This window comes from Cygnus atratus, chromosome 3 (genome assembly GCF_013377495.2).
Source record: "Cygnus atratus isolate AKBS03 ecotype Queensland, Australia chromosome 3, CAtr_DNAZoo_HiC_assembly, whole genome shotgun sequence".
Lineage (NCBI taxonomy): Eukaryota > Metazoa > Chordata > Aves > Anseriformes > Anatidae > Cygnus > Cygnus atratus.
The window spans coordinates 2,035,789-2,048,189 of record NC_066364.1 but is presented as its reverse complement, the minus strand read 5'-3'; the positions used below and the strand labels follow the sequence as shown (position 1 = coordinate 2,048,189).

Genomic DNA, 12,401 nt, shown 5'->3' with positions numbered 1-12,401 from the left:
TGCAGGGATTGTCCAGCAAGTCAAGCTACAAAACATGCTTTCAAAAAACCATTTGTGACAGATTAGTCAGACCTCTGAACTGCTCTCGCTGGTAACGGGCATTAATTAACTAATAGCAATGATCTAAGAAAAATGGGAGTTCGATTTGCCCTTCAAAACCGGGCCTGCAACTGCTGTGTACTGACATCAATTTACCTGGTTGGCCAGCACTCAAGGCTTCCTACACCCGGGCAACGCAGGGATCGATGAGCTGTAAGCCACGGAGCCGTACATGCTTCTGTCTTCATCCTTCCTAACAAGCCCCAAAACCTCAAATTGGCTTTGCACCTCTTCGCAGGCAGCATCCACCAACATCCACCTGATTTGCATCTGAGAATCAGGCGTCTAGGCTGCAGGAGCCAACTCAACCACGGCAATCACCAGTAAACAGTACTTTAACGTCTTCTCCAAGGAGAAAAAACTGTGGGCTCCGCTTTTGAGGACACATCTAAATTGCAACCACAGCACTGCAGGCGTACTCAGCCCAGCCAGCATCAGCATGGGTTGTATGAGACAGCTGGACATCCCAGCTGCATATCCCAAATCCCACGTGAATGCTATCCCTGCATACTAGCAGAGAGATTCCTACCTGCCATAAATTGTCACATGCTTAAGCGTGCATGTGAATATCACTTGTCTTTTTCTCAAGGAAACAAAAACCACACGTATTTTGCTTGCTAGGTGGTTAGGACATAAGGATCCCAACCTGGGTTAGAATTAATTCGTTAAAGTAACAGCAAAAAATCCAACCTGGGTTAAAATCTCAGCATTAGAAACTGCTTCACAATGTTCAGTCTGTTCCTGAGCCGAAGAGGGGTATTTAGCACAGGTAACAGGTAGGGAATGGAGACGACAAGCACCAGGAAAACCAATCTGCTGTTGAGACTGGATCCAATGACTGGGAGGTCCCTTCCACTTCTGTTTTCCTGGGGGGTTTCCAAAGCAGAAAGGTTGCCTCTGGACTAGGAGCCAATCCGCATTTGACTGCTGTGATCTCGCCTTCAAACAGCCGGCGCATGCGGTTAGCTGCACTTCCCACCCCAGTGAAATCGTTGTGGGAAGGAAAAGGAATGCCCTGGGAAAAGAGGCAAGGCAGCTGGGATGGGTGACAGCAGTCAAACAGCAAGGAGGAAAAATTTAACGTTATCATGGGATTTCAAAACTTAATAGTCGTGGAAAACAGACTCAAGATGGTGCCTGGCTTCCTGTGTGCAAGCAAGCCCTGGGAACGCGTCAACACCATTTAAATCCTTGTCTGAACAGTCCCAGAGATCCACGCAACAAACATTGCACGGAAGACGATGATCTCTCCCATCCCACCTTAGCGGCACAAGAACAGCCTTCCGATTTTGCAGTTTATCATTGAGAAACAGCCTAAACCACAGCAGTCCAACAACCACGTTTTTCTTGTTTTCTGTATCTGCTGCTTTTGCTCTGATTTAACAACTGCCAAAAGCCGTCCTCACGTGCAAACAAACACGAGAGCTAACAGTCTCCGCTTGCAAAATTAGAGAACTTCAGAAAACTATTTTGGACTTCCCTTCTGCAAAAGGGCAGCGAGAAGTTCGAGGGCTGTCAGTACCACAGCCATGCTGCCAGAGGAATTTGGCTGTACCAGGCTCAAATGAAGGCAGTCAATTACCCCTGCTCCGATATCTCTTAACACTGAACTGAACCAATGCAAAGTCTGATTTCTGGAAAGAAAAACCTGAAAAGAGACATCACAAAGTCGCATCTGAATACGGGTAAAGCCACACGTAACACCAGGACCCGTGGGTGGCACGTGAGGTTAGGGGATTTGTGAGGGGAAAACACTTCTCCCACCCCCACATAATCACACTGCAGTCTATTTGTGATTAATAGAAGGAGGTTTTAGGATTATTCATCGCTTGATGAAGCGTGACAACGTACAAAACACGTTCCACGTGACACAGTACCTCAGACACATGACAAACACTGATCAAAACACGCCTGTGATGCGTGTGATAGACTCTGGCACCTCACACACGCAGATTTCTCCCCAAAAACAGATAGTTGCCTGAATGTGACACCCACTTCAGGAAACAGACTTATTTAATCTCCATTTTTTTTTACAGATTAAATGGCCTCATGGCACAGAAACCAGCGATTTTCAAGCCAAACTACCCGATGAGGCCACCGGCCCACACGAGCTACGAATTTTGACAACGCGGCAGCAGAGCAGCACCTCTCTGAAGGACACTGTGCTTTAGTGAACCTTTAATACTAATTTAATACTAATTTAACCACTTCTGGCCCCTTCAGACAAAACTGTTTCCTTGGGGACCAGCACAACTGGGTGTCACGCAGGCAGCGGTAACGCGTTAACCAACATTAACGTAGTTTAATTCCACTAATTTATTTTAATTCCACTATTCAGCAGGATTTTTTATTAGGGAGAGACCCCTACGTTTTAGGGGAGAACAGCTGGAAAAATAACACTTAAAAATAATTAAAAAAAACAAGGATACCCCCCTCCCCCCCCCCCCCCAAAAAATAAAAGCCCTCAGGGGCCGTGCCCCCGGACTGTACCACTCCCCTCACACGCCCTGCCCCGCCATGGGGGGGATCAACACCCCCCCGCCCCCCGGTACGTGGTACAGTCCAGCCTACCTCTCGGCGCCCTCTCTGCGCCCTCCCGGCGGAGCCGCGGGGCCGGCGGGGGGGGGGGGGGGAGCCGCGGCCCCTGTCTCGCTTTGCCCCCGCCCTGCCCTGCCCCGCTCCCTCCCCCGGCCCCCCCCGCCGTCGGCGCGCAGTTGGTTCGTTCCGAGCGGCCGGCCGGGCTTCTCCCCTTAGACCGCCGGCTCCCTCACGTCTTCGGCCATTTCCGACCGGACCGGCGGAAGTTGCCGAAGTGGCGGCGGAACTTAACGGACTGAGCCGAAGGGCGAGCGGAGACAGCCGAAGCGCTGACGGAACTTGCCGAAGGGCTTTAGGGAGCAAGAAACGCGAAGGAGGAGGCCGCTCCGGAAACTACCGAGAATTGCCGAAGCGTCCCGGCTCCGCTCCGTCACAAGGCGAAGTGCCCGAGGCCGGAGAGCTCCCGCCCGCCCGCCCGCTCCACAGCCGCCCGCTGCCGGCGCCGAGCGGGGCGGCCGGCCGAGGCGGAGCGCTGGCCCTTTAAATGGTGGAGGGGGCGGAGCGGCGCCTCCCTCCCTCCCCTGAGGTGGGCGCCGGCCATTGCGCATGCGCCCTGCGCCCGGGCGCTTTTCCCGCCTAAAGGCGGGCGCGAGGGGACGCCGTGAGGGGCTGGGGTCCTGTCAGCGACCCGGGTCCTGTCAGCGCCTGGCTCGGCCCCCGCCGCCCCAGTTGTGTCCCAGTAGCCCCGAGCTGTGCCCCAGTAGTCCACAGTTGTGCTCCAGTAGCCATCAACTGTGCCCCAGTAGCCCCCAGTTGTGCCCGTGAAGCTACCCACTCTACCCCAATAGCCACCAGTTGTATCTAAGTAGCCACCAGCTGTGCCCCACAAGCCCCCAGTTGTGCCCCAGCAGCCGCCCATTGTACCTAAGTAGCCACCAGCTGTGTCCCAGTAGCCCCCAGTTGTGCCCCAGCAGCTACACACTGTACCCCAATAGCCACCAGTTGTGCCCCAGTAAGCCACCAGCTGTGCCCTAGCAGCCCCCAGTTGTGCCCTGGTAACGTCCAGTTGTGCCCCAGCAGCCACCCATTGTACCCCAAGTAGCCCCCAGTTGTGCCCTAGTAGCCACCCATTGTACCCAAGTAGCCACCAGCTGTGCCCCAGTAGCCCCCAGTTGTGCCCCAGCAGCCACTGATTGTACCCCAATAGCCAGCAGTTGTGTGCCAGCAGCCACCAATCATGCCCCCAGCAGCCCCCAATCGTGCTCCAGCAGCCCCCAGTTGTGCACCAGTAGGCATCAGTTGTGCACCAGCAGCCCCCAGTCATGCTCCACAAGCCCCCAGTTGTGCCCCAGCAGCCCCCAGCTGTGCCCCGGCAGCCCTGAGAGGCAGAAGGTGCACCCATGGAGCTCAGTCACCCCTCGGCTCTATGGTCAAACCTCCACTGGGACTGCAAAGGTTGCCATCAACCCCCTGGAGATATATTCAGGTGGTTTCTGGTAAAAGGGCCCGTGAAAAGTATATGCTAGGATGCTGATACAGAGATGTAAAAGTGATTACAGACCCTGCTTACTGGTACTACACCATCACCGCCGATTTCCTTTCATTAGCAAGTTACATCAAGGTCCAATCTGGACAGTTTGTATTAATATCACAAATTATGATTCAATCTCGACAAAAGAGGTTTAAATACTATAGTGGTGTAAAACGTCATTCGTGGTTTTAACCTTCCTTTTCTGACTAAACAGCATTTACGCTGACAACAGCATTAATGCTGTTAAGTAAGAGCAGCTATGTAAAATGTAGGCTGACAAGTACCAAACATACCAAAAGATGGTGACTGAAGCAAAAGAATTAGAAAAAAAAAATCGGTGAGGAAATAAAGGGGAGAAAAAAGGCAAGTGATGGTGCCAGTTATCATCTTACAAGAAAGCCAAGCCAAACGGAGCTTCAGTACTTTTTATTATTTTATGCACTTTAATTTTGCATATGTATTGGGGCCCCTTGAGAGGCAATCCTATCTGTTGGAATCAAGTCTCACCCCAAAGCACCCAAACTGACAACTTTTGGGGGACTAAAGAATGTGACAGAAGAAACGAGGTTTTATCTCCATAGGAGTGCATAGGGTGGCAACTGTAGTGTGTCTCCAGGAATCTCAGCTTTAATAAAACATGAGCACTTGAAAGCTGCAAGAAACCACTTTTCCACTGCTCTGCACTTTTTAACAGTCATTTAACACGTGTAAAGAAACTAACTTTTATACCAAGATGAAAAAACCATAGGGGGTGAGGGGGAGAGCAGGTCTACATGTTGTTAAAGAATACAGAAGGAAATCTCACGAACAGGGAACGTGTGTACAAAAGGGCAGGCATAGGTACTGCATGTTCAAAGGATCTCACAAACAATATTTTATATATTCCAGGAAAAAGAAGACAGATTATTAAGCCATTGCCCAGTATAAAGGCAAGGTTATCACCCAAATTGCTGGACACAGCCGTGTTGTCCCAGCACACTCGTGTACCGACACCTGCCATGACATGAGGAGACGCTGTCCATCCTGCTCTACCTGGAGATCTGCTTGAGGATGCAAGGTGACAATAAATCCCTTCAGGGCCTGGCTGAGGAAGAAATACAGTTGGAGAACTTGTATGTCAGGACACAAGGCGAGAGACCAATTCTTATCCCGACTCCCAAAAGGAAACAAGCTCTCAGGAACAGCAGCCAGCATGGCAAATCCTTCCTTCAAAGTAGTCTCAAGGCTGCTGCACATTACATTGATGTAGGCAGTTTCAGATTTAAACCCCTTCTCCATGTACTGACCCCTTCTTATTCCAATGCAATAGGAGCTCAGCATAAAAGGGGAGTTTTCCGTTTCCCTCCCATCAAGCTAAAACTCCTCAGCTGCCTTACGTGTATCCCAACAGAAATATTATCGTGTTCAAACAACCTCACTTCCCACCCTTTCTGCTATCAAGGCTTTTGTTTTCTTACAGCCTGCTCATACACTATATCCAAGAGCACACATAAGGTATTACCTCAGAAATGGATCCTAATAGGCAGTCTATAAGCTGCAATGAATAACAGTTTAAACAAATATAAGTTGCATGACTCCTTTCCTAGCAGAGGAAATGTGGTGAGGGTCTGTGCTGGCACGCACCCCAGGAGAGGGAAGAAATACTGTCCATCAGAGGCTATAGGGTAAAGCCAAAATCTAAGAAAAACTGGCTTCATTATTCCCTCTGCTCACAGAACAACTTATTTAGACACCTGTGTATAATTTCATGCTGGCAATCTCCCTTGTGTTACCTTTTAAGTAGCTCTACAGTTGGCAGCTGCAATTTAATACAGTGGATGCCACCACTCCTTTGTGTCCTCTTTTTCTCTATTTCAGTAGTCCCCACTTGACCTCTTTCCCTTACCTTCACCAAATTCCCCCTCTCATCCCACTTGTGGTTCTCGCATCCAACACACCGATGTTTCCTCTGTGCTATAAATTACATCGAGTCATTTCAAGCAGGTATTAAGGAGTTTCAGAGCCAGCCAACACACAGATCCATGGCACGCTTCCATGGCCTGGAATAAACCTCAGAAAAACATCCGTTGATCCTCAAGAGAACAACAGTTGGAGGGGAGGACCCTGAACTTTCATCCTTTCCCTACTTATGGGCCTTTTGGTAAACCTTTTTTTTAACTTCTTTCTCCTCCCTTCCACAGGAGACAGCACCAAAACCTGAACATCTGTGGATTTCATGAGTTTTGTGGATATAGACTGCACTCTTAACCTCAGACATTCCCATCAGATTTCATAGGATTCAGTCGCTTGTTAGCCCCCAGGTTGCTGTAGGTGCTAAACAGGTAATAAACATCTCTCAGCCCCTATGGAACAACTACACCTACACGGCAAACCTAAATTTTCAAGCCTGCTGAGCCTCTGTCCGCTTCTGTCCATCAGATAACGCACGGCACACTTCACAAGAGAGGAAATCTTTATCTGGAATACTGGCCAAACTCCAGTTTAGGTAGTTACATTCTGACGATTTACAATCTCCCCTGCAGCTTTTAGTGGATATGGATTTTTTTTCCCCTTACTTTATGTCCTAAAAGTAGTGGCCTGGTCCTGCTTATGCTGCTGAAGCAGTTGTCAGGCTTTGCAGTGTAAGTAGCTGCATTTCAGGGGTAGGCAACGTTTAAATAAAGCATGTTATGTTGAAGACTCCATGGGCACAAGAAGTACTTCAACAATACACCCTACTGCTGGGCATAAAGCAAAGCAAGGGCTAGAGCATGTAGGGAAACTCAGCAAGAACCCAAATAATACTGGAATAGTAATAATAAACAATAAAAAAAGGGAAAAATTAGCATAAGAATGGACACATGGACATAAAGTGCAAAGACTTTTTCCTCTCAAATACTAATGCAGGCTTGGACCCAGCACAGCTCCAGCTGGAATCCGAAGAGCAAGGACAAGGAACTCTCAGCGTCCTGCACAGGGAAAGCGGATCACGATGGCAGGAGAAAGTAAGTCTATAAACGCAGGGAAAGCTTTCAGCAAGATGCTGGGGTGCTAGAGGACACTGCCTGGTAGTAAAAAGGTGTGAGGAAAAGAAACGTCCGTTCCCTTGTTAATGAAGGCCCATTTTACATAGCTACTTGAAAGAAAAAAAAATCGAGGCAAGAAATGGGGTAGAAGGTTTTGTTTTAAGGCGTAGTATTATGGATCACACTCAGAGTATGTCGAGTTGCACCGCCACACATTTTATTAAGAGCAAACATTCTAGATAAATTCATTAAATGACTGCATTATGCTTTGTTTAGAAACCCCTACATAACCACGCTATGTTATTATCTTCACGAGAACCCCAAGGCCTAAAAGGGCAATTTTCATATTTCAGCAACAATGAAGTTAGGAGAGATTAGGACGGTGGTTACAAATAAACCGTGAGAGACCAGATGGCTCAGAGGATGGGTAATGAGACATGCAGCTTTCCCTCCTCCCCCAGCGTGTCCCAGATCATTAGCGACTGAAAGCTGTTACTAGCACTGGGTGAGTATTTTTCACAAGTAGTTTATTGACCAAAACGTGGGTTTGCCCGTCCCCAAAACTACCGGCAAACCAAATTCCGTATGACGAGTCCCTCCAGGCTTTGGTGGAGCTCAGTGGTGTGCAAGGATGAAGGCGGAGGGTGTTGTCTTCCTGCCCCACGTGCCCATAACCACTCCCAGCAATTCCACAGCAATTTTGTGGACCTAGCCCTGATCTCCTTTGCCTTTTTTACGGCTACCTAAAAAAATGAAATGCTTTGAGTCATTCAGAGTCATGACTCCGTCAGAGTGTGTGAATCAAGCCTAACCAGGTGAATTAACAGCAAGTTGTTACTCCCAGCAGCCTGCGTGACGGTGGTACCCAGAGAAGAAAGGTGCTCCACACAAGCCAATAAACAGGTGGGTTCATGGCACAGGAGTTTATTGTACTGAATAACTCCCAGACTAAATTTGTACTAAATAACTCCAAGACTAAATAACCTGCTGAGCTCCTTTATCTGTCCTACAAAGGGTTATTCCTCTCCTATCCACACCTCGGCCCTTGTGGGATGTGCAGCAGGGAGAGCAAATTTGTCTGAACATGCTACGCTCGTTTCTCTTTTTATCTAGACTTAGCTCTTATCACTCTAAAAGAAATAGATGAGTCACCCAGCATCAAAAAAAAATATCTGTGTCTAAATAAAATTTATCTACAGAAATTTTTAAAAAAGCACGTTAAGAGATGTTCATATCACAATGCTCCTGGAAATTTCAGTGACTATTAATAAAGATGGGCTTCGAAGCAGGAAGCAGCAACCCAGTCTGGTGACAGCCAAGCAAAGACCACGCTGGATCTCAGCTATGATTGTGACAAAATCCCTTGGTCAAGGCTCCTTCAGTGCCTGAGCCCTGCTGTGCCAAGGGCTCTGCCGCATTTCTGTAGAATTCCCGTGAATTCTTTAACCACTACATCTAACCATGCTTCCCTTCATCTCAGAACAGATGCTTTGAAGTTTTCCAGAGACACCCAAGAAAGAAGACACATCCAAATACCTAGACTACCCCCAAACTCCACCCTGGAACAGATGGCGAGGTTATAAATACAGAAGCATCTGGTAACTACTGGTATGAAAAAGCTGGCAAGCCACGGCTTATTCTGTTCTACTAAATATTCCGTAATTTGAACTATATTTAAACAGGAGTTAACAAGAAGCAATCGTTTCGTTTGTATCTAGCAGAATCCCTAACCACCTACATGCTGTAACTGCAGCGGAGCTTGTGCATTACCCTCTCGTCTACCAAAAGCACTTTTTTAATTAAGCATTCAGCAGTATTTAAACTCAAATTAAAAGCGACTGCAAAACAAGTCGCTCAGCCCCTCCTCGGTAAAGTACAAAAGCATCATTTTAAGTGTGTGCTCTGTTGCATCAAGCAACCAGACTCGAGGCCACGAGTTTCCAGCACTTCAGCTCACCCTCGAGTACGCACAATTTGAGGGGCTTTGACAACCTGCCAGATTGCCGAGAGTGCTTCAGGAGACAGAAAACTCCAGGAACCGAGACTCCGCTGGCGCAGACCCGCGTGCTTAAGTCAGCTGCTTCATTTGTCCCCGGGTTCAGCTGCCACAGTGGAAACTGGAGATAATACTTCCTACATGACCGTTAGAAAAAGATCTGTTAGAAATTATAGTCAGAATATGTTCAAGAAGGTCAGTAAACACATACACATGGTGAAAAACACAAAAAACACCTCAAAACCCCAAAGCAAAGCCAGACCTGAGTGTGCACGCTACACGTGTAACCCAAAACATGCGATCCCAAAACTCTGCTTAAATAATGTTTTGGGACAATGCTGTGCAGCTGAGTGAATCAGCTGGGTTTGCTGGAAATCCAAAGCGATAGCACGCATGAAACGATCAGTCCGGATTAAAGTCACTTGGGGAAAAGGCTGCAAAAGGCTGTCTACCGGGATCGTGTTAGAGGTCCGCTGGAGACCCCACCGTCAGGTTTGGATGTGTGCAGAGAGCCTTTTAAAATGACGAGAAAGAAATACTCCTAGGAATTGGCTGATAACGGAGCCTTAAATTCCAGATATAGAAGGAAGAACAAATACTAACAGCGGGGCCCTGCGAGCCCTGGATGTAAGAGCTGACAGACTTCCCCACAAAATAGGCGCTGAACAAACAGGAGGTGATGCTGCCGCGGACTTTTGGCAAACAGCGAGGATGTGATAATAAGAGCTGCTTGTGATCACTCAGTTCAAGCCTCCTTTCCACAAATTGGTTCGGTTTAAGCAAAATCAAAGCAGGTCTGCGAGGTTTTTGGTTTCATAAAGGGAAGTTGAGGTAATTAACTGGTTTGTGAAGCTGACCGGGCTGCACAGCTGAAAGGCTCCAACGAGGTCTTGAAACCAAAGAACAAAAACCATCTGCCATTTGCATCCTGAATGGAGGAGCCGAATAAAAAGCACGCATGGGAATGCCAGGAGAACACGCAGGCGATTAGGGAGAGCCACGCTCAAGCCCCCAGACTTATTAAATGAGCTGCACCACCGCTCAGCCATGGCAGCACAGGACAGCAGCATTTCAACCAGGTCTGCACAACACCTGAGTTAAAATTTAGAAATCTTTGTAAGCTGGAACAGACACAGACACAGACACAGATTTCTAGGTTGGAAGAGACCTCAAGATCATCGAGTCCAACCTCCGACCTAACACTAAGTACTCCACTAAACCATATCGCTAAGCTCTACATCTAAACGTCTTTTAAAGACCTCCAGGGATGGTGACTCCACCACCTCCCTGGGCAGCCCGTTCCAATGCTTAACAACCCTTTCGGTAAAGAAGTACTTCCTAACATCCAGCCTAAAACTCCCCTGTCGCAACTTTCGCCCATTCCCTCTCGTCCTGTCACCAGACACGTGGGAGAACAGACCAACCCCCACCTCGCTACAGCCTCCTTTAAGGTAACTGTAGAGAGCGATAAGGCCGCCCCTGAGCCTCCTCTTCTCCAGGCTGAACAAGCCCAGCTCCCTCAGCCGCTCCTCGTAAGACTTGTTCTCCAGACCCCTCACCAGCTTGGTCGCCCTTCTCTGGACTCGCTCGAGCACGTCCATGTCCTTCCTGTAGCGAGGGGCCCAAAACTGAACACAGTACTCAAGGTGCGGCCTCACCAGAGCCGAGTACAGGGGCACAATCACTTCCCTAGACCTGCTGGCCACGCTGCTTCTTATACAGGCCAGGATGCTGTTGGCCTTCCTGGCCACCTGAGCACACTGCTGGCTCATATTCAGCCGACTATCAACCAGTACTCCCAGGTCCTTCTCAGCCAGGCAGCTTTCCAACCACTCATCTCCCAGCCTGTAGCTCTGCTTGGGGTTGTTGCGCCCCAGGTGCAGGACCCGGCACTTGGCCTTGTTGAACTTCATACCGTTGACCTCAGCCCATCGCTCCAGCCTATCCAGATCCTCCTGCAGAGCCTTCCTGCCCTCGAGCAGATCGACACACGCACTTAGCTTGGTGTCATCTGCAAACTTACTGAGGGTGCACTGGACGCCCTCATCCAGATCATCGATAAAGATATTAAAGAGGACCGGCCCCAGTACCGAGCCCTGGGGGACACCACTTGTGACCAGCCTCCAACCAGATTTGACTCCATTCACCACAACTCTCTGGGCCCGGCTATCCAGCCAGTTTCTAACCCAGCGAAGCGTACGCCAGTCCAAGCCCCGAGCAGCCAGTTTCTTGAGGAGAATGTTGTGGGGAACGGTGTCAAAAGCCTTACTGAGGTCAAAGTAAACCACATCCACAGCCCTTCCCTCATCCACCAAGCGCGTCACTTTGTCATAGAAGGAGATCAGGTTCGTCAAGCAGGACCTGCCTTTCATAAACCCATGTTGACTGGGCCTGATCGCCTGCTTGCCCTGCAAGTGCCGCGTGATGACCCTCAAGATAATCTGCTCCATGAGCTTTCCTGGCACTGAGGTCAAACTGACAGGCCTATAGTTCCCCGGGTCTGCCCTCCGGCCCTTCTTATAGATGGGCGTCACATTGGCTAGCCGCCAGTCAACTGGGACCTCCCCCGATAGCCAGGACTGCCGATAAATGATGCAAAGCGGCTCGGCCAGCTCCTCCGCCAGTTCTTTCAGTACCCTTGGGTGCATCCCATCCGGCCCCATCGACTTGCGCACATCCAAGCTCCTTAGCAGGTCGCCAACCATTTCCTCATGAATAGCGAAGGCCACATCCTGCTCCCCATCCCCTTCCACCAGCTCAGGGCACTGGGTATCCAGAGAACAACCGGTATCGAACCTCCCCAGCCTGTGTTTGAGTGCCCATGTGCGCATTGGGTGCTCTCAGCTGTAACAACGCGGCACACCATCAATGCCAGCCCCCTCCAGCCAGGGGTCCTTGCAAATTGCAGAGGGCTCCACGCAGAATTTCCCCGTTTTGGGACGAAGGACTAGAGAAAGCAGCACTCGGGGAAGCCATGGCATCAGCTGCACACAAGCCTCAAGGACGGAGTTTGAATGGAAACATAAAAGGCATGGAAATACGGAGTGTAAAACGCGCCACCAGATCAAAGTTATGTTGTGCTAAAATAACTTGGCACCTGCCTTCGATAAAATAACGGGGCTCTTTGGCCAAAAAGGCATTAGATCTTATTTATTGGGATTTTAGCAAAGCGGCAAGAAATCTGGGGAATTATTGGTAGAGGGGGGAAATGGGGATCAATAAAGAGAACGAC

At 49.2% G+C, this 12,401-nt stretch overlaps 1 protein-coding gene across 17 annotated transcripts in view; it reads right to left on the bottom strand.

The window, feature by feature from the left end:
• EXTL3 (exostosin like glycosyltransferase 3) overlaps positions 1-12,401 on the bottom strand; it is a 130,537-nt gene that overhangs the window by 105,514 nt on the left and 12,622 nt on the right. For 5 of the 17 annotated variants that reach the window (XM_050709580.1, XM_050709584.1, XM_035563588.2 and 2 more), the window contains exon 1: positions 3,035-3,159. The exons of 8 other annotated variants lie outside the window; for them this stretch is intronic. The gene's annotated coding sequence lies outside the window, so the exon portion shown is untranslated. Of the gene's footprint in view, positions 1-2,670; positions 2,751-3,034; positions 3,214-12,401 lie in introns of those variants that run through there. 4 more of the 17 variants (XM_050709593.1, XM_050709586.1, XM_035563584.1 and 1 more) reach the window with 4 other exon arrangements.